General features: G+C 40.7%; 2 long non-coding RNA genes across 3 annotated transcripts in view; one reads left to right on the top strand and one right to left on the bottom strand.

The window, feature by feature from the left end:
• LOC131277872 (uncharacterized) overlaps nt 1–12,613 on the bottom strand; it is a 75,428-nt gene extending 62,815 nt beyond the window's left edge. The window contains exon 1 of the long non-coding RNA XR_009184900.2: nt 12,508–12,613. This is a non-coding gene — a long non-coding RNA (uncharacterized lncRNA). The remainder of the gene's footprint in view (nt 1–12,507) is intronic.
• A 453-nt stretch (nt 12,614–13,066) lies between these two features.
• LOC139438562 (uncharacterized) overlaps nt 13,067–26,543 on the top strand; it is a 150,470-nt gene continuing 136,993 nt past the window's right edge. For both annotated transcript variants that reach the window (XR_011648236.1, XR_011648237.1), the window contains exons 1-2: nt 13,067–13,132; nt 13,577–13,659. This is a non-coding gene — a long non-coding RNA (uncharacterized lncRNA). The remainder of the gene's footprint in view (nt 13,133–13,576; nt 13,660–26,543) is intronic.

Below are 26,543 nucleotides of genomic sequence, written 5' to 3'. Positions count from 1 at the left end.
TCAGAAAGAATAAAATACTTAGGAAGAAATTTAACCAAGGAGGTCCAAGGTTTGTTACCTGAAAACTACAAACCATTGACAAGACACATTCAATGAGGGGGACCTGGGAAGTCATTTTAGGAATTAACAGGAATGAAAACTTATGGATGAAGCTTCTGACTCACTACAGACAGGGCAAGACTTGTCCCATGGCCACCGGAGCTTCCCAGGATGCAGAATGAAGCACTTGTCCACATGGGACAGGGCAACCAGGTCTCAGGGCCCACAGGGAGGCCTTCTCCACTGGGTCTGAGATTCAGTCAGGTCAAAATGATGGCTCAGTTGTCCTAAATGGTATTGCAGGGACAGATGCTGGACATGGTATGTCCTGCCAAAGCCCACTGAATGGAATAGGGAGAGTGTAAACTACAGTGTAAACCATTATCCATGTGGTGCAGCAGTACTCCAAACTGTATTCACCAAATGCAAGTGACTGTGCCATAGTGATGAAAGAGGTTGTCGAGGTGGGAGGAGTGGGGTGAGGGTGGTATGGGGGTATAGGGGAACATCATATTTTCTGAATGTAACTTTTTTATGATCTAAGTATCTTTAAAAAAATACAATAAAAAATTGGTGGGGTCGGGGAGTGGGGGGTGGAGTATATGGGAACCTCTTATGTTTTTTGATGTAATGGTTTGTGTGGTCTCTTAACTTTAAAATAAGATAATTTAAGAAAATGATCCTCAGGCACCTCTCCTGGCAGCCAGGGTGCAGGAGAGGAACTGCTTGAGCTCACTGTTCAGCTGTGCACATGCGCCCCCTTCAGGCTACCAACAGAATCTCAGAAATTAAATTTTTATAAATTTGCTATAAACTTGGAACTTCAAAGGAAATGGAGCTAACTATCCAGTGCCTTGATGAGATTGCATGGAGATAACAAGAAGAAAAGTACTAGGTAAGTATACAAAAATCAATAGATTTTTCCTTCCCTGCAGTGAACAATGAAATAAAAAACAAATACATTTATAGTTGTAAAACCACATAATAAATTCCTTTGCTCAAACCTAAGAAAATAAGTACATATTTTTCTCTCATAACCTATAAAATTCGCAAGTAGTAAAAAGTTAAATAAATGGAGAAATATTACTGTTTCATGGTTGGTAGAGTCAATATTTTTAAGATTCTATACAAAATGATAGAAAAATATTTTGTATATATTTTTGAACATTTTCTACTCCTAAAAGAGCATGCAAAATGTTTAAGAAAATAAAACTGAGCAGTCCATACTGCCTGGTTCCAATTCTTATTATAAATCTACAATAACTGATAGAGTTTGACCTTGGTACACAGAAAAATGGGGGAAAAAATAGAGCCCATATGTAGACCCATTAAAATATGCTCAAGTGAACATAATCCTTTCAAAATATGGAAATGGAACAACTAGATGGTCATACTGAAAATAAAGAAAGACATAAACTTTACATCTTACACACAGATTCACCTAAAGTAGTTTATATGTTAATGTCTAAGAAGCAAAATGATTAAAAAAAAACAACCCTGTGGTTCCAACAGAAAAATGGCCTTGTGTTTGCTGAGTTTTTAAATGCAACATCTAAAGAAAGAGTCAGAAAAAGAAAAAAATGGTAATGGGACTTCATTTGAAAAATTAAAAGTTCTACTATGTGGAAGACACTTTTTTTTTTCCTCTTTTACTTTTAACTTTTTTTTTATTTTTTTATTGACTTTGTAATAATATTACATTAAAAATATATATGTGAGGTCCCATTCAACCCCCCCATCCCACCTCTCCCCCCCCCCCCCAGCAACACTCGTTCCCATCATCATGACACATCCATTGGATTTGGTAAGTACATCTTTGGGCACCTCTGCACCTCATAGTCAATGGTCCACATCATGGCCCATACTCTCCTCCATTCCATCCAGTGGGCCCTGTGAGGATTTACAATGTCCGGTGATTGCCTCTGAAGCACCATCCAGGGCAACTCCATGTCCCAAAGACGCCTCCACCTCTCATCTCTTCTTGCCTTACCCCATACCCATCGTCCACCATGTCCACTTTTCCCAATCCAATGCCACCTCTTCTATGTGGACATTGGATTGGTTGTGTCCATTGCACCTCTATGTCAAGAGGAGGCTCAGATTCCACATGGATGCTGGATGCAATCCTCCCACTTTCAGTTGTAATCATTCTAGGCTCCATGGTGTGGTGGTTGTCCTTCTTCAACTCCATCTTAGCTGAGTGTGGTAAGTCCAATAAATCAGATTGTAGGTGCTGGAGTCTGTTGAGGCTCAGGACCTGGCTATCACATTGTCAGTCCAGAGATTCAAATCCCCTAAATATATCTTAAACCCCAACATTAACTGCTCCTCCAGCACATTAGCATGAAAGTCTTATGAAGAGAGATCCCATCTGAGTCCAGATTCATCACACATAAACACCATTTCCAAAGAGGGGCCATCTGACCTGGTAGTTAACCCCATCGGCCATGACCATAACTCCCATGGGTCTCTTTAGCCCTCAAAGGAACCAATATCTGGGGGTTGTATCTGCTTTATCTGTCTCTCTGACTCTGCTCAATTGTGCATGAGGGCAATCCTTCTGCCAGCCTCCAGACTCTTTTTTAGAAACTCATAGCCATATAAACTCATTTCTCCTTTCCATTTCCCCCTTACTTTAGGTCAAACAGCATTTTAAAGTCATGTTATTTTATGTAGACAGGGATATTCTGCTGATCCGCATTGAACCTTCCATATAAGGTCATTTTCCAGTTACATCATCAGTTGGTAGTTGATAGTGGTCCCTCGGTGCCAGGGAGACTCATCCCGGGGTGTCATGTCCCACACTGGGGGGAAGGCATTGCATTTACATGCTGAGTTTGGCTTCGAGACTGGCCACATTTGAGTAACATGAAGGCTGACAGGAGGAAATTCCCAGGCACAGTGCTGCTCTAGGCCTTGTTCTTATTTTAGGTTTATCAGCTCACAAGCATAGTCATTAGCATCAGGGGCTCACTGTTGAACCCTCACTCCCTCCCGGTCCCCGCCGCTGTACCTGGGAGACTGTCACTGCTCCCCTAGGGACCATGACAGAGCACCACTGGCCAGGAACCCAGTACCCCCCCTGCTGTGGTTTTTAATTGTTGCCACTATGAGTATATCCAAACATTACCATGCACCCTGGACATATGTTCTGTACAGCTCCCTGTCAGCCATATATCCCCTGTCATTGGTATCCCATACCAGTATCCCTCCATTGCCATTGTTGAAACACTCTGTGATCCAGAACTCCCCGAAATTTGAAGCCCAATATAATGTCATGGTCCCTTACTAGGAAATGGCATATAGCGATGGGTTTAAAGGTTAGATAAAGAACTTGGATAAAGTTAGATAAAGAACTTAGATAAAGAATGTTGACTTGAAAAAATTCTACATCCTATCTTTTTCTTTTTTTTTTTCCCCCTAATTATTCAGCTTCTCTTCACAGGAGTCCTAGACCACAGCAATGCATATATATAAATATACAGCACTCCCATACATCCACCACAAAACCTTTTTCCTTCCACAGCGATACTCTTACACCCTATTCACATCATATTTACTTAACGTGATGTACAGAGTCTGAGACATTAGCTTTCTAACAAGGTGACATCTGTGCTTACATTATGGTGCATACTTTAGGATACACAGTTCTTTACATTCTTAGTTATCCTATGTTTTACATTATGGTTTACATTATCAGTCTGTCATCTCCTATATGTTATGGTGTAATATTACATGTTTTATATCCATCCTTGTGTACTCTCAAGAAACTCCTCTCTTAGCCCCCATTTACCTTGGTTCCACACATTTAATGTCCATTTTCCCTTCCACCTTGGTGCCCACAGTGACAGCCAACCTCCGTTTCCTGAGGAGCCACTTCCAGAGATAGATGGAATAGTGTTCAGGGCCTAACTTGCTCAACTGCCCCAATGCCCTGGGAGCCACCCTTTCTCTCGAGGGATACAGTTCCCTCTATTTGATGGCATTAGTCCTCCCCAGGATGTGGGTCCACCCCCACTCTCACTACTTGGGTTTCTACCCCATGGTGTCACCCACTCTGGCAGAATGAGCATTTAGACATTCCCCAGGAGCCCGTCCTGCATCAGACCCTCCCCTCCGAGCATTCTAAACAGGTAACCCTCTTTATTATATTTTGATATGATTTTCTTGGCATTTTACTCTCCACCAACACCTGACCCTCTCCTGTGTTCGTATGCTACCCCTCCCTCCCCCCACTTTTGGGCAATGTTACCCATCCGTCCCTCCCCAGCCACCCTCGAACCTGCAAAGCCCCAACCAAAGGCAACCCCTTGCCCCCCTTTTATCTCTTCTTTATGTTCATACTTACCACCATCTCGTCTTAAATTCCACCCCGCAGACATCGGCTCATATCCTTCCTCCACCCTCCAATTTCCTGTAAGCCTATCGTTCAGTCTCTTGCTATCTAGGGCAGCTTGTTTATTTCATATCATTGAGGTCATGTAGTATTTGTCCTTCAATGGGAAGACACTGTTAATTGAATGAAAAGACCTCAATCCTGCACTGGGAGAAAGTTTTGTAAGACACATATATTTTGTACCAAAATATACAAAAGGCCTATAGAGCTCAATAAAAAGAAAACAAACCACACAACTAAGAAATTGGGAAATGACTGAACAGACCCCTCACTAAATTAGGTATACAATTGACAAGCACACATAAAGACACTTAACATCATTTGTCATTATTGAAAAGTAACTTAAAACAACAATGAGGGATACTACCCACCCACTGGAATGGCTAACAATGGCTAACAATGTCCACACACACACACAAAATCCAGCATTGATATATTTATAGCAATTTTTAGTTACAATAGCCACAAGCTAGGAGAAACCAAGATGTCCTTCACCAGGTGAATGGATAACCAAACTGTGGTACAACTATGCCCATATAGTTACTCAGCAATAAAAAGGAAAGTGTTATCCTGCCACAGAAGGACATGGATGCATCACAAATTCATATTAAGAGAAAGAGGCTGCTCAGTTAGGGCTACATAATGCATGATAAGGTCACATCTGCTTGTTGATGGGGTACGATGTTAAGGACCTCTTTGCACAGAAAAAAACTATGTGCTCCAAAACCTATCAAATTAAAAAATTCAGATATCTGTTGAACTGTCATTTTGTCTTCCTTTAAGATCTGAATTGCAGTGGGGAAAAGAGATGATATTAAGTAGTTACTCTCAATTACTAATCACAATAGTTCATTAATAGATTATCAGTAAGTCCACTCTAATCCATACTCTATTGTTCCATCCTGTGGGCCTTGGAATGCTTGTGTCCACTCCACATCTGTAACAAGAGGGGGCTTAGATTCCACATGGATGCTGGATGCAATTCTCCTGCTTTCAGTTGTAGGCACTCTTGGCTCCATAGTGTGGTGGTTGACCTTCTTAAACTCCATGTTAGCTGAGTGGGGTAAGTCCAATAAACCAGAGTGTAGGAGCTGAAGTCTGTTGAGGCTCAGGGCCTGGCTATCACATGGTCAGTCCAGAGATTCAGGTCCCCTGGGTATACATTAAACCCCAGCACCAACTACAGTTGCAGTAAAAGTAACAGGAGAGGTTTGTGGACAAAGATCAGTTCTGAGTCCAGCTCCATCACACAGAAACACAAACTCCAAAGTAGGGCCAACTGAGATGGCACTGAACTCCATCTGCCATGACCATAGAACCTGTGGGTCTCTGTAGCCCTCAGATGAACCAATACCAGGGGTTATATCTACTTTATCTGTCTAGAAATGTGGCATTGGTGGGGAGAAAGTGGCCATGGTGGCTACTGGGGGTAGGGAATGGGAGGAAGAGCTGAGATATGGAGGCATTTTTGGGAGTTGGAGTGTCCTGGGTGATGCTGTAGGGACAGTTACCAGACATTGTATGTCCTCCCATGACCCACTGGGTGGAACGTGGTAGAGTGTGGACTATGATGTGGACTATTGACCATGAGGTACAGTGGTGCTCTAAGATGTATTCACCAAATGCAATGAATGTCTCATGATGATGGAGGAGATTGTTGTTATGGGGGGGGAGTGGGGTGAGGGGGTGGGGGTATATTGGGACCTCATTTTTTACAATGTAATATTAAAAGAAAAGACAAGAAAAAAGCAGTTACTCTCAAATCTCAGCATCACAAAATGAGTTAGGCACTGGCCCAGCTGCTAAAGAGGTAAATAGACAGTTGAAAAAACAGAAATATTCTTGCCATCTTGTCTCTTACATTATTGCAAGATAAAGAAATAGAAAAAACACCGTGGCAACTAGTTTGAGTTTTCTTCAAATTTCCAGAGTTAGAACAATTTCAGGACTCTGGCTGGGCCTTTCTTAGTTGAGAAATGTGGGTCCATAGTTCAACATCCTGTACTTTAGCTATAGTACCAGAAGTTAGATGAACTTGGTAGGGGTCTTTTTATTAATGAGGGTCTGTCACCTTGATGGAGCACCATAACTTGCCAAAATGTTTCCATCTTTCCAAACAGGAATGCTGTAGATTTTAAGCCTTTGCTTCTCATTCTGTATACACACCACAGGAATGAATACTCTACATTCTGATGCTATGAAATTATTTATTCTATATATTTCAAAAAAAGTGATACTATAATACTTGTCCTTTGTGTCTGGTTTATTTCACTCAATAAGATGTCTTCCAAGTTCATCCATATTGTCATGCATATCATGAATTCATTCCTTTGTACAGCTGAATAATATTCCATTGTATGTCTATACTGTTATACATTTTATTTCTCCATTCATCTATTGAGGGAAACTTGTGTTGCTTCCATCATTTGACAATTGTGAATAGTGCTGCTATGAAGATTGGTGTCCAAATATCTTTTTGAGATGCTGCTTTCAATTCTTTGGGTTATATACTTAGTAGTCCAGTTGCTGCATCATATGATAATTCTATACTTTGCTTTCAGAGGAGCCATCAATCTGTCATCCATGGTGGCTACACCACTTTGCATTGCTACCAGCAGGGAATGAGGTTTCCTTTTCTTCCACGTCCCTCCAACACTTGTACTTTCCATGTGGTTTAATAAAATAAGAGGTGGCCAATTCAGCTGTAAGAAGGATGCTCCCTTGAGGCTCCCTTCTGACAGCAGGCCAGGGAAGCAAGTGCTGAGAGGGCAGGGCCACATGGGGAAGGAGACTCCATCATCAGTCACCTCAGGAGAGACCCCCATCCAGGAAGACTTGGATTAGAGGGGAACCAATATCTCCACAGAAAATCCATGAAATTTTCAGACACTGCCAGTCCCAACAGATTTCTCCCAAGATCCTCTGACTCTCATGCAGGTCAATTTGGTGAGACACTGCAGAAGTCCAGTGCCCCTGCTTGCCTTGAGGAAAGGGGAATCCATGGTGGGGGAGGTTTCCTGTGATGGCTGCAGCAGGATCCTGCTTCCCAAGAGCAGAAAGAAACAATTAGGAGAATGAGCCCACCAGGCTGTGGGTACAGGGGCCCTCTATTGGCATGACGCCCACCATTGTGCCCTGACATGCTCCTGTGCAGGGAAGAGGTGAGGTCAGGGCACCGCTTGATCCTCTGGGCTTGTTGTAGGCCCAGGAGGGGCTCAGAGAGGCCAGAGTACAGGGGCTGGTCTCCTTTCCCTGCCATCAGCCACATCCCTTTCATTAATGCACAGGACAATTAGCACTTTCTATTTATACAAAGAGCAAAGCTAGAGAGCCCTGTTGTATAGAGCCTTGCTGGTCTCCCCCACTGCAGCCCAAGGACAGTCTTCCCTGATGATGTCTGGACAGCTTCCCTGAAGACCCCAACATAGCCTCCTCTGGCTCTCCTTTCAGAGCTAAGCTCCTTAGAAACAGTCCCATGCAGTCCCTCTCCAGACCTATTCATCTCTATTTCAGCCCTCTGTGTGTTTGAACTTGCTGAACCCTAGCCAACCACTCCAGTGGAAAAACTCTCCTATGGGTATTCCAATTACTTTCAACTTCTCACATGCAAAGGCCACTGTCTTTATCATTATTGAACTTTCCTTCCTGATTTTTCAGCAGTTTTACAGATTTGATTATGTTCTTCCCCTTCTGCTATCTTGGCTTCACCATATTTCCCTCTTGGGGCTCCCTGCTAATTTTCTTTCATACATCTCAGTGTCCTCTTCCTCTGTTAAGTGTTTACATGTCGATGCTCCACAAGGTTCAATCATCTTCTCACTTTCCTTCTCATTCACCATAGTCTATTTCAGTGACCACATCCAAAACTATTGTTTCAAGCAGGATGCCAAGGACTCTTAACTTTTCATATCTAGCCCAGATCTCTCTCCTGAGTCCTACATGTGAATTTCTCACTTGTCTCTCATAGATCCCTCAAACTTAGGCTGTTACCCCACAGTTGTATACCATTTTCTTTTTCAGTATGAATGTCACCACCTCCTGCCCAATTCTCTAAGCCAGAAACCAGATGATTTCCTTTATATTTCCCACTCTATCCTTCTGAAATACAATTAGTCTGAAGATGTGTCAATACTACTTCCTAAATATATCTTCTCAATTCCACCCCACATCCCCATTTCTCACTGTAGACTTAGTCCAGTGATTATTGTCACAAGCTTCCAAATATTTTTTCTGCTTCTGGTTCAGCTTCCTTCAAATTTATCTTTTACACTGCAGCTACGACATGTATAAAATTCAAAATATTTCTTATCTAAAACCATTCAATTATTTATATAGTTTGCATAGTAAAATTGAAATCCTTACAGCATTTTAGAACAGAAATCTCCAAACTGGCCACTACCCACCTCTATGACTCATCTGTGTGTGAATCAATAGAATTCTCTTATACTAAAGGTCAGCTTATTCTAAAGTGTTCCAAGGAGCACTTCTTACAGATATTAATAAAATTCTGGTCTAATCAGTTTGTGAACATGGGGAAATGGACTTAAACACAGTGATGGGCAGAGAGAGTGAACTATAATACACGTTAGTGGCAGTGCTCCAAAATGTGTTCATCAATTGTAACAAATATACCACACTAATGGAGGATGTTGTTAATGTGGGAAAATGTGGAAAGGGTTGGAAGTGGGACATATCAGAATTCCCTCTATATTTTTTGTAACATTTATGTAGTCTAAGTATCTTTTTTTAAAATTTAAAAGTATATTTAAAAAAATAAACACAGTAATGGGCATTGGGAATATCCAAATAAGGAACAGAGAAGATAAAGTTTGAGTACTGAACTCCTGTTTTTCACTGAATAGCTACTAACATCTGAAGGCATTCAGCTTGAGAAATGTTACTGAAAGCATTTGGGAAAACCTAAATTTCCAACAATATGCTCTACTCTCCTATTTCTTCACCTCTGCCTGGTGAGCCATCCATTCATTCAGTCATTCATTTGCTCATACATTCCAAAACAATCATTGGAGATCAACTAGTATATGCTTTACATTCAGGGGGAGAACATGCTCTTGGTGAGCCAAACTTTGTAAACATATGATTAAAACAGGATTAGTGCTCTGAATTTTGGAGCATAGTGCAAGGACCTGAGTTTGGGAGATCAATTGACAGCAAGTTTTCCCCTTCTTCCTAGACAGGGCTATCCCTCAGATAGGTGTCAATTTTTTTTTTTTTTTTACTTTAGGTATTAAATTGAATCTTAGGTGTTAAATGAGCATATATTTACAGGTGTCATATCTTTCCCTTAGGTTGATCCTTTTATTGTTATGAAATCTCCCTCTCTGTTTGTAGAGGTATAGGTAAAGTATATGTACATGTCATGAAAGTTAAGTTGGTATCAAATGAAATATGATTTTATTATTTAGGATGTTGCATTTTAACCCCATGGGGAACACAGGAAAAGGAAATTACAATATATCCATATAGGAAAAGGAAGGCAATCAATGTGGTACAGTTCAAAACATCCAATACATATAATAGTAGGAAAAAAACGTTGTGTTTAAAATGAATTGTTACATTAGGAAAAACTTTCTGAATAGAGTTAAGAAATTCATAATAATAATAATTTGTAAAAGTGGAACAGTAACCTAGGCTGAAGGGACAGAAGTGATCATGAGATTATTCTAGATAGATATTTTGCATTATGTTCATGTACCTAATCAAGAAAACTAATATATTTTAATAAAATGCAGATTTCTGGCTCTCCACACTAAATCACAGATAAAAAATCTGGGTATTAGGCATAGAAAATAGTATTTTAAATATGTTTCCTATAAGATTTTCATGTACAACAAAGATCAAACCTTTCTGTTGGGAGACTGTAATGAATTCAATAATTGAAAGTCATATATATTGGCTTCTTCATTTTCCTGACATAAGTCATATATATTGGCTTCTTCATTTTCCACTGACCACTAAAATATTACATAGCTGGACCGCAGTTTAACCTCCTGTCACAATGTCTTTATTAAGTGATACTTTATAATTATAGTTTTGCTTTTTATTTACCAAAAAAGGGTTCTTATTTGCTAAAAAATAGTATCTTTTTTATTATTGTTCTTTTTTATTCATTGTCTCTAATAACAGTTATGTTATTTAATTATCCCTGTAAAAGCTACCACTTTCAGCATTCTTGCATCAGGAAAACTTTTTCTTAAGAATGGTATGTTTTCTTCTCTGTGAAAAACAAATATGTAATTGCTTTTTAGCCTGAGAAACTATTTAACAAAAATGATAAAACCATGGCTGCCCTGAGGGAAGGGGCTGAGGGTCAGAACTGTGTACTCTCAGTTTCCTCCACGACTCCTGCATTAATTTCCTAGCTGCTGTAATGGATTCCATATAATGGGTTGGCTTAGCAACAGGGATTAACAGACTCAAGGTTTCAGAGGCTAGAAGGCTTGCTTCCTCCCAGAGTCAGTACTTGTATCTCACCAGCAATCTTGGTGCTCCTTGGCTTTTCTGTCATGTGCTGATGCATATGGCTGCATCTTCTCCTTTATCCCTTGTCTTCCAGCTTCAGGCTGCTCCCAGAGCTTCCTTTCCACATCCATTTGCTTTGCTTATAAGGACTTCAGCCACACTGGATTAAGGCCCATATATTCAAAGGTCCTATTTACAAAAGCGTTCACACCCACAGACCAAGGACTGGAACCTGAACATACCTTTTGTGGGGGACATTATGCAATCCCCAACACCAATTATACCCCCTGACCACTCACCTTTCCAATGGGACGCATAAAGCAATTCAAAAAATCATTAAGTGAAAAATCGCTTTAGAAATCAATATTTCAAATGTCCACAATTCTCACTTTGCTCTTAACACTAAGAAATTCAGTCAAATTTAATACAATATTGTATTAACTCTCTTTGTGAGAATGTTTACTTTTGCCTCTTTTATGGCTTTAACTTCTTTAGTCCTTTAGTTTCAAGAGAATTTCATAATTATTTCTATAAATATGTATTTTGTTCCTATACTAAAAAACCAATATGGAAAGATGGGGTAAAAATAGTCCAAATACATATGCACTATTATTTTCCTTATTGAAATCTTGTGAACTCAAATGGATTCCATTACTTTACAATAATTCTTCTGGGAAGATGGCAGACTAGCAAGACAGAGGACTCTTCTCTTCCAGAAAAATAGCTAGAGGACAGGCAGAAATGTCCTGGAAAGAAACTTCTAGGGTTCAGGACCCCAGGGGAAGGCTGGACACCACCCAGCAGAGAGAGGGGCAATGGAAAAGAACCATGGTGGCAAAACTGCGAGTACATGCTGCAGCTGCCAGTATCCACCCCACCATATAGACACTTTGAATTCTCCACTTCACATTATCTATATATTTTTTTGTTAGGTGAAAGTGACATAACATAAAATTAACAATTTTAACAGTACATTCTGTGGCATTCAGTACATTCACTATGTTGTGCATCAAATTTATTTAATTTCAGAACATTTTTATCCACTCCGAAGGAAATCTCATAGACCCAAAAGGAGTTACTCCACCTTCCCCACTCTCCTCAACCCCTGCCAGACATGAATCATGGTTCTGTCTCTCTTTATTTGTATAGTATGGTGGGGGTGGGGGGCGCAGGAACCTCATTTTTTAATGTAACATTTCTTGTCATCAAGGTAGCTTTAAAAAAAAGGCAATTAAATAAAACTTTTAAAAAAGTTTCCATTTATATGATAGTTTTTTGACATTACAGGAATAATGTGTTTGGAGTGATTATACAAGTCCTAAAAGATGAATTACTGACAGTTTGTCCCAAGTATTGCTCTAAAATATTCCAAGTGTTGAGTCACTTAAAACCATAGCATTTCATAGGTCTTACTTTCCCTTGAAGATTTTCCATTTTAAAATCCTGTGTATCTTGAGAAACTACAATAATTCTGTTCATTTTAACTATTTTTATCATCTTGGGTCCTAGAATCATGACCTGTTAGTTAAAAAAGGAGCCAGTAACCATCTGTTTACAATGAGACTCCCCGCTCCCCCTACCCAGCGCACCTCCTGCTGCCCTTTATTGCGCTGCACCCTGAGCTTCGGTCTTCTGTGATGTAGAAGAATATTTATCTCACGACAGGGGGGGCCGGCAGCTCCTCCCGAGAGGCGTCCCCATTCCTGGCCAGGGGGATCTGCGTGGCCGCCAGGCGCCAGCTGGGTCTCGGGGGTGGAGACGCTCCACCCCGAGGACGCAGGTAGGGGTCCCCGAAGCCGCGTGGGACGGGAGCACGCAGGAGACCCGAGTGCGTCCGAGAACGGCTCGGGCCGCGGCAGGGGTGGGGCTCCTGGCAAGGGCGTGACGGGCGCTCAGCCCCGCTGCTGGCGCGCAGCCGCTTTTCCCACCGCTCAGCCCCGCCCCTGGCCGCGCAGCCCCGCCCCTGAGGCCCCGCCCAGCACGCGGCGCGGCGGCGGCACTTTTCCGAGTCTCGGAGGTTCTGGTCGGGTCACTGACCTGGTGTCGGGCCAGGCCAAGGTGCGGCGCAGGGCTCCCCTAGTGCGGGGCCCCCCAGTGTGCGGGGCGGGGCGTGTCTGGCCCGCGAGCGGGCGAGCAGCGAGCGCCGGCCCGGAACCCTCAGGCGGAGCGCGCGGCCCCTCCTCAGACGCCCGCCTGCGCCCGGCTCGGAGCCCGGTTTGTGTGCGGACCCCACCTGGCAGCGGCGGGGCGGCCGGCGGGGAGCGCTCGCGGGCCTGTGGGCGCGGCGGGCGCGGGGCTGCGGGGCTGCGGGGCTGCGGGGCCGCCGGCAGCGCTGAAAAGCGGGCGAGCGGCGGTCCCGGCGCTGAGGGAGCGCCCAGCTGCGCGGCCCGGAAGCTCCCGCTCGCTGGGCGGTTGTGCGCGGCGCCCTCGTGGGTCCTGCCCTCTCTGCGCGGTTGGGGGCTGCCTTCGCGGGGGCCCGTGGGCGGCGGGGGGCCCGGGGCCTGTTTCAGTCTTTGGCATTTTTCCAGACACGGATAACTTGTTTATCTGTGAAAGTTAGTTGAATGAAATTACGTAGTTAGAGCTGCAGAGCTATTTACGATGTACCAACCTCTCTTATCCAAGCCCCGGTTGATAGGCATTTGTGTTTTTTTCCAGTTTTGCCGGCCATGAACTGCTGTGGGAATCATGGTACAGCAAGTTATCTTGGATAGATATCTCAGAGTGGGACTAACAATGATGTAAGTTTATATTTTTAAGAAACTGACAAAATGTTTCCCAAAGTGGCAGCACCATTTGGCATTCTCACTGGAACTGTATGAGGGCTCCAGGTTTTTCACGTCTTCTTTAACAGTTGCTATTATCTTTCTTGATTTTAGTCATTTTAGTATGTCTATATGATAAGTCATAGCAGATTTTAATTTGTGTTTCCCTAGTGATGAAAAGAATTGAATGTTTCTTCTCTGGTCAAAGTGTTATTTACATAGTTTCCCATTTTTAAGTGCTGTTTGTCATTTTTTTTTAACAAATCATTTTTATCAATATGTATCAACAAACATAGCATACAGTTCACCGCACAATCACTGGTATTTGGCACCATCACATAGTTGTGCATTCATCATCTCAATCTTATTAGAGCATTTTCTTAATTTCAATAATAATAAAAAAGTAAATCCATCACTTCTCCATCTGTGCTTCCCCTACTGTTCACTCCTCCCATTTTTGGCTATTCTTCCACAAATACTTTTTTTCCCCCTCTATAAATTGATTTATATTTACATTTTATATAAATGGAATCATACGGTATGTTATACAATATATTTAGTTCACAGTAATGCTGTATTTATGGTATTGTCCTTTTGTGTTTGGCTTGCTTCACTCAATATAATGTTCTCCAGGTTCATTGATGTTGTCAAGTGTTTTTTTACTTCATTTCTTTTTTTTTAAGATTTCTTTTTTATTTCTTTCTCCCCCCTTCCCCACCCCAACACCAGTTGTCTGCTCTCTGTGTCCATTTGCTGTGTGTTCTTCTTGTGTGCACTTATATTTTTGTCAGTGACATCCAGAATCTGTGTCTCGTTTTGTTGCATCATCTTGCTACGTGGGCTCTCCGTGTGTGTGGTGCCATTCCTGGGCAGGCTGTGCTTTTTTTCATGCTGGCTGGCTCTCCTTATGGGGTACACTCCTTGCTTATGGGGCTCCCCTATGTGGGGGACATCCCTGCATGGCATGGCACTTCTTGTGGAAATCAGCACTGTGCATGGGCCAGCTCATCACATGGATCAGGAGGCCCTGGGTTTGAACCTTGGACCTCCCATGAAGTAGGTGGATGCCCTATCCATTGGGCCAAATCCACTTGCCCATTTCTTCTTAAGAGCTGCATAATATTCCATCGTGGGAATAAACCACTGTTTGTTTATCCATTTGTCAGTTGATGGACATCTGGGTTGTTTCTAGCTTTTGACATCGTAACTAGCACTGCTATGAACATGGATGTGCAGATGTGTATTTGTTTCACTGCTTTCATTTCTAGGTGTAGACCCAATGGTGATAGTGCTGGGTCACTCGCAAATCTATATTCAACTTCTTTAGGAACTGCCCAACAGTCCTCCACAGTGGCTGTACCATTTGCATTCCCACCAACTGTGAGTAAGAGTTCCTATCACTCCAAATCCTCTCCAACATTTGTAGTTCTCTGACTTTTTAATAGTGGCCATTCTGATAGGTGTGAAATGATATCTCTTACTTATGATTTGCATTTCCATAATCTTTACTCATATTGAACATATTTTCACATGTTTTCTTGTCATTTGTATTTCTTCTCTGGACAAATGTCTATTCATATCTTTTGCCCATTTTTTAATTGAGTCATTTGTTTTTTTTATTATTGAGTTGTAACATCTCTTTACATATCATGGATATTAAACCCTTATTGGACATGTGATTTCCAAGCATTTCCTTCTGCTGAGGCAGCTGCTTTTTCACCCATGTGACAAAGTCCTGTGAGGTGCACACATGTTTAATTTTGAGGAGGTCCCATTTATCTATTTTTTCTTTTGTTTCATGTGCTTTTGGTATAAGGTCCAAAAAATCACCATGTAGCACAAGGTCTTTAAGATGTTTCCCTACATTTTTTTCAAGCAGTTTTATGGTCCTTTTATATCTAGGTCTCTGATCCATTTTGAGTTGATTTTTGTATGGGATGTAAGATAGTGGTTCCATTCCATTCTTTTGGTTATAGATATCCAGGTCTCCCAGCACGATTTATTGAAGGGACTTTTTTCCCATTAACATGGACTTGGTAGGTGTCTGAAGAACTAGCTGACCATGGAGGTGAGTATTTATTTCTGGACTCTAAATTCTATTACTCTGATCGATGAGTCTCTCTTTATGCCAGTGCCATGCTGTTTTGACCACTGTAGCTTTGTAATATATTTCAAGGTCTGGCAGTGAAATTCCTCCCACGTTGCTCTTTTTTAGAATGCTTTTGGTTACTTGGGTGCATTTTCCCTTCCAAATGAATTTGGTAATTGCCTTTTCTATTTCTGTCAAGTAGGCTGTTAGAATTTTGATTGGTATTATATTGATTTTATAAATCAGTTTAGGTTGGATTGACATCGTCATGATATTTAGTCTTAGAGTACGTGAACATGGAGTGCCATTCCATTTGTTTAGGTCCTTTTAAATTTCTTTTACCACTGTTTTGTAGTTTTCTGCGTATAGGTCCTGTACTTTTTTGACTAAGTCAATGCCTACATATTGAGCCTTTTTGTTGCTATTGTAAATGGAATCTTCCCCCTGATTTCTCCTCCAGTTGTGCAGTACTACTGTACAAGAACACTGATTTCTGTGTGTGGATCTTGTATTCTGCTGCTTTGCTGAACTCATTAGTTCAAGTAGCTTTGTTATAGACATTTCAGAATTTTCTAAATATAGAATCATGTCATCTGCAAATAGTGCAAGTTTTGAGTCCCTTTTCCTATTTGGATGCCTTTAATTTTTTTTTCTTCTCTAATTGCTCTAGCTAGAACTCGTAGTACAATGTTGAATAGCAATGGTGATAGTGGGCATCCTTGTCTAGTTCCTGATCTTAGATGGAAAGCTTTCAACCTTTCCCACTGAGTACAATGTTGACTATGGGTTTTTCATATATGCCTTTTATCATATTGTGGCATTTTCCTTCTATTCATACCCTTTGAAGTGTTTTTTTACCAAGAAAGAATGCTGGATTCTGTCAAATACCTTTTCTTTGTCTATTGTGATCATCATGTGTTTTTTCCCTTCAGTTTTTTTAACGTGGTGTATTATGTTGATTTTTTTTTTATGTTGAGCTAGCCTTGCATACCAGGAACAAATCCCCCTTGGTCGTGATGTGTAAGCCTTTGATAATACTGCTGGATTCAATTTGTCAATATTTTGAGAATTTTTGCATCTCTGTGTTCATTGAAGAGATGGGTCTGTACTTTTCTTTCCTTGTAGTGTCTTTATCTGGCTTTGGTGTTAGGCTGATATTGGCTTCATAAAAAGAGTGGGCTAATTTTGCCCCCTCTTCATCATGTTGGAAGAATTTAAATAGGATTGTTTTTAATTATTTTCTAAATGCTTGGTAGAATTCATCTCTGAAGTCATTTGGTCCTGAGCTTTTCCTTGTTGGGAGGTGTTTGATGATGGATTCAATCTCTTTAAATGTGGTTGGTTTGTTAATTCTTGTATTTCTTGTAGTGTCGGTATAGGTTGGTTGTGCCTTTCAAGGAATTTGCCCATTTCTAGGTTGTCATTGTTGGCATACAGTTTCTCATAATATCGTCTTTTGATTCTTTTTAATTCTGTGGGTTCAGTCATTACTTCCCTCCTTTCATTTCTGTTTGTATTTATTTGCCTGTTTTTCTCCTTTGCTAATATTGCTAGCAATTTATCAATTTTACAGATCTTCTCAAAGAACCAGCTTTTGGTTTTGATTTTCTCTATTTTGTTTTTGTTGTTGTTGTTCTCAATTTCATTTATTTCTGCTCTAATCTTTATTATTTCCTTCCTTCTGCTTGCTTTGAGGATTGGTTTGCTGTTCTTTTTCCAGTTTCTCTAGGTGTTCAGTTAAGTCTTTGAGTTTAGCTCTTTCTACTTTTTTAATTAGGTGTTTAGGGCTATGAATTTCCCTCTCAAGACTGGCTTTGCTGTAGCCCTTAAATTTTGGTGATTTGTGTTCTCATTTTCATTTGTCATTTGTCATTTTGTTTCATTTGTTTCATTTGTCATTTTCTTTTTTTTATTTTTATTTTTTTTAAAGATTTATTTATTTATTTAATTTCCCCCCCTCCCCTGGTTGTCTGCTCTTGGTGTCTGTTTGCTGCATCTTGTTTCTTTGTCCACTTCTGTTGTCGTCAGCGGCACGGGAAGTGTGGGCGGTGCCATTCCTGGGCAGGCTGCTCTTTCTTTTCACGCTGGGCGGCTTTCCTCACGGGCGCACTCCTTGCGCGTGGGGCTCCCCCACGCGGGGGACACCCTTGAGTGGCACGGCACTCCTTGCGCGCATCAGCGCTGCGCATGGCCAGCTCCACACGGGTCAAGGAGGCCCGGGGTTTGAACCGCGGACCTCCCATATGGTAGACGGACGCCCTAACCACTGGGCCAAAGTCCGTTTCCCTCATTTGTCATTTTCATTTACTGGTTTCACTTGCAGTTTCTTCTTTGATCCACTGATCATTTAAGAGTGTGTTGTTTAGACTCCACACAGTTGCAAAATTACTTTTTTCCTGTCTATTCTTTTTTTTAAAAGATTTATTTATTCATTTATTTCTCTTCTCTTCCCCCCCCTCCCTGGTTGTCTGCTGTGTCTTTTTTGTCCGCTTCTGTTGTTGTCAGCGGCATGGGAATCTGTGTTTCTTTTTGTTGTGTCATCTTGTGTCACTTCTCCGTGTGGGCGGCACCATTCCTGGGCAGGCTGCACTTTCTTTTGCACTGGACGTCTCTCCTTACGGGGTGCACTCCTTGCACGTGGGGCTCCCCTACACGGGGGACACCCCTGCATGGCAGGGCACTCCTTGCGCACATCAGCACTGCGCATGGGCCAGCTCCACATGTGTCAAGGAGGCCCGGGGTTTGAACCGCAGACCTCCCATGTGGTAGATGGATGCCCTAACCACTAGGCCAGTTCCACTGCCTTTCCTATATATTCCTGATTTCCAATTTCATTCCATTATGATCTGGGAAGGTGCTTTGTATAACTTCAGTCTTTTCATATGTATTGAGATCTGTAGTGTGCCCTACATGTGGTGTATCCTGGTGAAGGATCCATGGGCACGTGAGTAATGTATAACCTGCTGTGTTCAGATGCAGCATTTTGTGTGTCTGTTAGGTCTAGCTCATTTATTGTTCTTTAAGTTCTCTATTTTCTTGTTGATCTTCTGTCCAGTTGTTCTGTCTCATGATGTAAGTGGTGTATTAGAGCCTCCAGTGATTATTGTAGAGATGCCTGTTTCTCCCTTCAGTTTTGACCGAGTTTGTCTTATTTATTTTGGGGCACCCTGGTTAGGTGCATAAATATATCTTCCTGCTGGGTTGTCCTTTTTATTAATATATAATGGCCTTCTCTGACTCATTACTTTTTTTCACTTCAAGTCTGTTTTGTCCAATAATAGTATAGCTGTCCCTGCTCTTTTTTGTTTACTATTTGCATGGAGTATCTTTTTCCAACCTTTTACTTATAGTTGGTTTGTAGCCATGATTCAAAGGTGGGTCTGTTGTAAGCAGCATGTGGATTGTTCATGTGTTTATTATCCATTACACCTCCACTGAGGCTCAGGGCCCAGCTGACACATGAACTGTCTAGAGATTCAAGTCTTTTGGATGTACACCTACCAATTCCAGCATCAACTATAGGTTCAAATAAAAGAGAGGAGACATGTGTAGAGAAGTCACATTTGAGTCCAACTCTGTCACACTCAGGAGCACAAACTCCAAAGGAGGACCCAGTGACCAGGCCTCAATCTCTGGAGCTATCTGCCCTGACCATATGAGCTGGGTGTTTCTGGATCCCTCAGGTGTCCCACTATTTGTGGTAGCATCTGCTTTGGCAGTTTATGACATCCTGCAGAGACATTTATGAGTGTAACTCTCTGATGGCCTCCTGGCTTACTTTGAAGTCTGTTAGCCATATAAACTCATGTATCTTTACCTTTCCCCCTCTTTAGTTCAGTGTCCTTTTCTAGTTGCATCATCAGCTGGTGCTTGATAGTAATCCCTCAGTGTCAGGGAGTCTCATTCCTGGGAGTCATGTCCCACATTGGGGGAGAAGGTAATGCATTTATATGCTGAGTTTGGCTTAGGGAGAGGCCACATTTGAGTAACATGGAGGCTCTCAGGAAATAACTCTTAGGTGTCCTGCATCACTAGGCTAAGTTACAAATTTAAGAGCAAAAAGTGCATAAGCATAGTCATCAATCTCAAGGGTATATCAATGGGCCATCCTTTTTCACTAGTCCTTGCTCCTTGGGGGATTGTTGCTGTAGCATTAGAGAATGTGGCAGAGCTCCCAAGGATAGGACTTCAATATTCAGTTATTGTGTGAATCTCTACCCACTGTGGCAATGCCCCATGAACATTTGAACATATTTATATACCTTGTATATATCCCCAGGTGGACTTCCTCCCATGTATACCCCATCACTGACACCCCACACCAGTGGTCCTCCCCTACCATGGTTGTAACAGTTCTGTGATCTAAAACTTCTTCAAAAATGAAGCCAAGAATATTTTCAAATTCACTTAATAGGAAAATGAAGTCATAACGAAAGGTTTAAACATCAGAAATAAAATACATAATAATTTAAGAAAACTAAAACTAAAATAAGGTTTAAAAAGGGTATTTAAAAAATGAAAAATAGTTAAAAAATTGTTTAAGTTTTGCCTTTCATCACTGTAATATATGTTGTCCTATATGTACAGTCACATTTTCTTCCATTACTTCCCCAGTATTTTATCTTTTTCCTTTTGTCTTTAAAGAAGTTTTAGGTCACAGGAAAGTCACATATAGAATATACGGGACTCCCATATATACCCAACATCCCCCCCTTTTTCCCCTTTCCTTGTTAAGAATCTTTTTTTACATGTGGATGGTACATTTGTTACAACTGATGTACAATTATTAAAACATAGCTGCAAACTATGGTCAGTGGTTTCTATTATGGTTTACATTTTAGATCAGATACTTGTATACATTTCTGATGAAATTTAACATGGCCTGTATCCATCATTGCAAGATCATACAGAACACTTCCTTTGCCCCCTAAATACCTACTCTTCCATTGATCCCTTTCCTCCCTCTCCCTCCCCTCAGGACCCACTGTGACCACCAGGCTTCACTCCTTGAAGGACAAGAGTTGTAATTCTTGCAACAATGCTGATGGCTTGACACAGTAGTCTGTCCTCCCCTATTAGGAATGACCCATACTATCCAGAGACACCCTTCCTTGTGTTTGAGAACATATCAAGACTCCCCTGTATGGGAGTTCAACTCCTTTCCACTCACTATGTGGGTCTCCCTCCACTGATCCAACCCACTAAACCAACATCATCACTTGCACCTTCTCTAGAAGACTGCCCCAGGTGTGCCCTGTCCCAAATGTACCTCCATCCAACACCCTAAACCAGTAGCCCTTCCTTGTCATATTGCCAAAACAATTTTCTCAGCATTGTAGTTTCATCCACATACCTGCCAATCCCCAGTGTTCACTTGCTACCTTCCCCAACCCTTCCTCCATTTCCATGGACCAACCAAACCATCCTCCCTACCCTAGCTCCCTGTCAAGCTTGCACCACCCAACCCAATAGTATCCCTACACCCCTGTCATATCCCTTTACTGCACAACTACTCATACCTTATAGATTTCACCCCTATGGGCATTGGGTCACAACCTTCTATCTCTTTCTATTTCCTGTAAACCTATCTTCCAGACTCTAGCTCCCTGAGTTGGCTCACTTAACTTAATTCTTATCAAAGAGGTCATATAATATTTGTCCTTCAATGCCTGGCTTGCTTCACTCAACATAAGACCCTTCAGATTCATTCATGTTATCCCATGTGTTGTACTGTATTCCTTCTTAGAGTTGAATAATATTCCATTGTATGTATAGACTATATTTTGATTATCCATTCATCTCTTAAGGGGCATTTATGTTGATTCCAGTTTTGGCAATAGTGAATAATGCTGCTGTGAACATTGTTGTGCATAATCGGTTCTTGTCTTTGTTTTCAGTTCTTCTGGGTATATACCCAGCAGTGGAATTGATGGGTCTTATGACATAACTACAGTTAGTTTTTTGAGGAAATCCCAAACTGTCATCCACAATGGCTGGGCCATTCTACATTCCCACCAGCAGTAGATGAGGGTGTCCATTACTCCGCATCCTCTCCAACACCTTAGTCCTCTGGTTTTTTTAATGTCCACCAGTCTAATGGAAGTAAGATGGTATCTCATTGTAGTTTTGATTTGCATTTCCCTAATAGCTAGTGATGTTGAACATCTTCTCATATGCTTTTTATCCTTTTGTATTTCTTCTTTGGAGAAGTGTCTGTTTGAATCACTTGTCCATTTTTTAAATGGGTTGTTTGTCTTTTTATTTTTGAGGTACAGGATTTCTTTACATATGCTGGATATTAGGCTCCTATCAGATATTTGGTTACCAAATACTTTCTACCATTATTGAGGCTGTCTTTTCACTTTTGTCACAAACTCCTTTCAGGTGCAAATGGTTTTAATTTTGAGGAGGTCCCATTTATCTATTTTTTTCTTTTGTTTCTCATGCTTTGGGTTTGAAGTTCATGAAGACATTTCCTATTACAAGGTCTTATAGAAGCTTCCCTACTTACCTTCCAAGGTCTTTATGGTCTCGGCTCTTATAATTAGATCTTTGATCCATCTTTAGTTAGTTTTTGTATAAGGTGTGAGATGGATATTCTTTTGGATATTCATATCCAGTTTCAAAGCACCATTTGTTGAAGAGGCCATTCTCTCCCAGTTGAGTGGGCTTGGTGGCTTCTCTGAGGATCAAATGACTGCATATGCCATGATCTATATCAGAACTCTCAGTTCAGTTCCATTAGTTATTAAGTCTGTTCTTGTGCCAGTACCATGCAGTTTTGACCACTGTAGCTTTGTAGTATGCTTTAAAGTCAGGTGGTGTGATTCCTCCAATTTCATTGTACCTTGTCAATATGTCTTTGAATATTCAGGGACTCTTGCCTTTCCAAATAAATTTCATGGTAAGTCTTTCCAATTCATTAAAAAATGCTGTGTTGAATTTTATTGGGATTGCATTAAATCTGTAGATTAGTTTGGGTAGGATAGACATCTCAATGATATTTAGTCTTCTTACCCATGGGCAGGGAATATTCTTCCATTTATTTAAGTCTTCTTTGATTTCCTTTGTAGTTGTCTGCATATAAGTCATTTACTTCTTTAGTTAAATTATTCCTAGTTGTTTGATTTTTTTTAGTTTCTGTTGCAAATGGTATTTTTTTCTTGATTTTCTCATCAGATTGCTCATTATTGGTGTAGAGGAATGCTACTTACTTTTTCCTATTCTTATAACCTTTGACTTTACTGAATTCATAAGTTCTAGAAGCTTTGTTTCTGAGGGCTTTCTGTGTATAGGATCATGTCATCTGTAAATAGTGAAACTTTTACTTCTTCCTTTCCAATTTTGATGCCTTTTACACCTTTTTCTGGCCTCAGTGCTCATGCAAGTACTTCTAACACAATGTTAAATAAGAGCAGTGACAGTCGGCATCCTTCTCTTGTGTCCAATCTTAGAAAGCTTTTAGGATTTCACCATTGTCTATGATTTAGCTGTGGGTTTTTCCTGTATACCTTATATTTTGTTGAGGAAGTTTCCTTCTATTCCTATCTTTTGGAGTGTTTTAATCAGGAAAGGGTGTGTTTTGTCAAATGCTTTTCCTGCATCTGTAGAGATGATCATATGTTTTTTTTTCATTGATCTCTTTATGTGGTGTATTTTATTGATTGATTTTCTTATGTTTAATGCTCCTTGCATACCCAGGATGAAAGCCATTTAGTCATGGTGTTTAATTTGCTTGATGTGTTGTTGAATATGATTAGCAAGTATTTTGTTGAAGATTTTAGCATCTGGTTCATTAGAGATTGGTCTGTAGTTTTCCTTTCTTGTAGAATCTTTGTTTGAGTTTGGTATTAGGGTAATGTTGGGATCCTAGACTGAGGTAGGTGATGTTCCTTCTACTTCTATTTTTGGAAGAGTTTAAGCAGGATTGGTGTTAGTTCTTTCTGGAATGTTTGGTAGAATTCACATGTGAAACTGTCAGGTCCTGGGCTCTTCTTAGCTGGGAGGTTTTGGTGACTGATTCTATCTCTTTACCTGTGATTGATCTGTTGAGTTCATTTTTCTTCTTTCACCAGTGTAGGCTTCTTGTGTGTTTCTAGGAATTTTCTCATTTCCTCTAAATTATTCTTTTTGGCATATAATTTTTCAAAGTATCATCTTATGATACACTTTGTTTCTGTGGGGTCAGTGGTGACTTCCCTTTCCTCATTTCTTATTTTATGTATTTGCATCTTTTGTTTACTTTGTTAGTGTAGCTAAGGATTTGTCAATTTTATTGATCTCTAAGAACCAGGTTTTGGTTTTATTTTTTGTAGTCCTTTCTTATTTTCAATTTCATTTAGTTCTGCATTAATCTTTGTTATGTCCTCCATTGTAATTCTTTTGGGGTTAGCTTGTTGTTCTTTTCTAGTTCCCCCAGGTGTGCTGTTAGGTCTTTTATTTTAGCACTTCTTTTTAATAACAGCATTTATGGCTATGAATTTTCCTCTCATACAGCTTTTGCTGCATCCCATAGGTTATGCTATGTTGTGTTATTTTTTCAATAATTTCAAGGTAGTTACTGATTTCTTTGCAAATTTCTCTTTGACCCACTGATTGTCTAAGAGTATATTGTTTAATTTCTATGTCTTTGTGCCTAATCTGTTTCTCTGCCCTTTGCTGATTTCCAGCTTCAGTCCTTTGTGGTCAGATAAGTTACTTTGTGTAATTTCAATCTTTCCAAATTCCTTTAGAGCTGTTCTGTGACCTAGCTTATGGTCTATCCTGGAGAATGATCCATGTGCTCTCAGAAAGATTGTATATTGTACAGTATTTGAGTGTAATGTTATATGTATGTCAATTAGGTCCAGACCCTCTAATGTATTATTTAGGGTCTTTGCTTCTTTTTTGATTCTCATTGAGATATTCTGCCTAATGGTGATAAGGTGTATTAAAGTTCCCCAGAGTAATTGTAGAGGCATGTATTTCTCCACTTAATTATTTCCCTTGTTTGCCTCATGTATTTTGAAGTTCCCTGGTTCGGTGCATAAATGTATGTGATTGTTCTTTCTTCTTGATAGATTTCTCTTTTTTTAAATATATAGTGTCATTTTTTTTGTCTCTTATTGCATGTAAAGTGTATTTTGTATGGTTTTTGTATAGCTGTTCTCACCCTCTTCTGATTATTGTTTGCATGTAAAATTGTTTTCCATCCATTTATTTTCTGTCTCCTTGCATCCCTGGGTCCTTGATGAGTTTATTGTAGGCAGCATATGGATGGTTCATATTTACTTATCCATTCTGCCAGTTTATGTGTCTTAACTGAAGACACTGGATGTTATTACTGTCAGGAAATTACTTCTATTAGCCATATTTTTTTAGACTTATACATGCCATATGTTTTTATTTCTCTTATATTTTTATTCTTACACCCTCTTCCACCTCTCTCCTTTTTTCCCCTTTCATGCTAAAGAACTCCCTTCAGTTTTTTTAAAGATTTATTTTCTTTCTCTCCCCTTTCCCCCCAACCCCTCCATTGTCTGTTCTCTGTGTCCATTTGCTGCGTGTTCTTCTTTGCCTGCTTCTGTTGTTGTCAGCAGCATGGGAATCTGTGTTTCTGTTCATTGCATCATCTTGTTGTGTCAGCTCTCCGTGTGTGTGGCACCATTCCTGGGCAGGCTGCACTTTCTTTCACTCTGGGTGGCTCTCCTTACAGGTGCACTCCTTGTGCCTGGGGCTCCCCTATGCGGGGGGCACCCCTCTGTGACACGGCACTCCTTGTGTGGCTCAGCACTGCGCATGGGCCAGCTCCACACGGGTCAAGGAGGCCCAGGGTTTGAACCGCAGACCTCCCATGTGGTAAATTACTGCCCTAACCACTGGGCCAAGACAGACTCCCTATCCGCTGGGCCAAGTCTGCTTCCTCCCATTTAATATTTCTTGAATGGCAGGTTTCTTATTGACAAATGCTGTTAATTTCTCTTCATCTGTTAATATATTGTAGTCTCCATTTTTTGAATGCCAGATTTGCTGGATAGAGAATTTTTGGCAGGAAGTTTTTTCTTTTAGCACCTTAACTCTGTCATACCACTGCCTTCTTGCCTGTATGGTTTCAGATGGGAAATCAGCACTTAATTTTTTTGAGCTTCCCTTGTATGTGATGGGTCTCTTTTCTCTTGCTACTTTCAGTATTCTCTCTTTGTCATGAGCATTGGACAATTTGAGAAGTATATGTCTTGGGTAGAGCTGTTGGGATTTATACTTTTTGGGTTGTGCTGTACTTCCTGGACATGTACATCCCTCTCTCTCAGTAGGGTTAGGAAGTTTTCAGCCATTATTTCCTCCAGCACTCCTTCTGTCCCCTTTTCCTTCTCTTTTCCCTCTGGGATGCCTACAGTGCATATGTTTCTGTGATTCAAATCCTTAAGTCCCTGCTGGATTTTTTCTGTCTTTTCATCCTTCTGTTTTGCTACCTGATTTCAGATGTACTGCCTTCCTCATTACTGATTCTTTCCTCTGTTCACATCTGCTTTTTGTGTTTTCAGTGTATTTTTGATTTCCTGCATTGTGCTATTAATCACCATCATATCCATTATCTTTTGATGTATGCATGTTTTCAATTTCTTCAGTATGTTCTCCCAGTGTGTATGTATGTTTTCAATTTCTTCAGTATGTTCTCCCAGTGTCATTTTTTTAAGATTTATTTTTCTCCCATTCCTCACCTCCCCCCAGTTGTCTGTTCTCTGTGTCCATTTGCTGTGTATTCTTCTGTGTCTGCTTGTATTCTTTCAGT

This window comes from Dasypus novemcinctus, unplaced genomic scaffold, assembly GCF_030445035.2.
Source record: "Dasypus novemcinctus isolate mDasNov1 unplaced genomic scaffold, mDasNov1.1.hap2 scaffold_69, whole genome shotgun sequence".
In the NCBI taxonomy this organism is placed as follows: Eukaryota; Metazoa; Chordata; class Mammalia; order Cingulata; family Dasypodidae; genus Dasypus; species Dasypus novemcinctus.
Note: the sequence above shows the minus strand (reverse complement) of the source record. Positions and strands in the feature narration are given on the sequence as shown.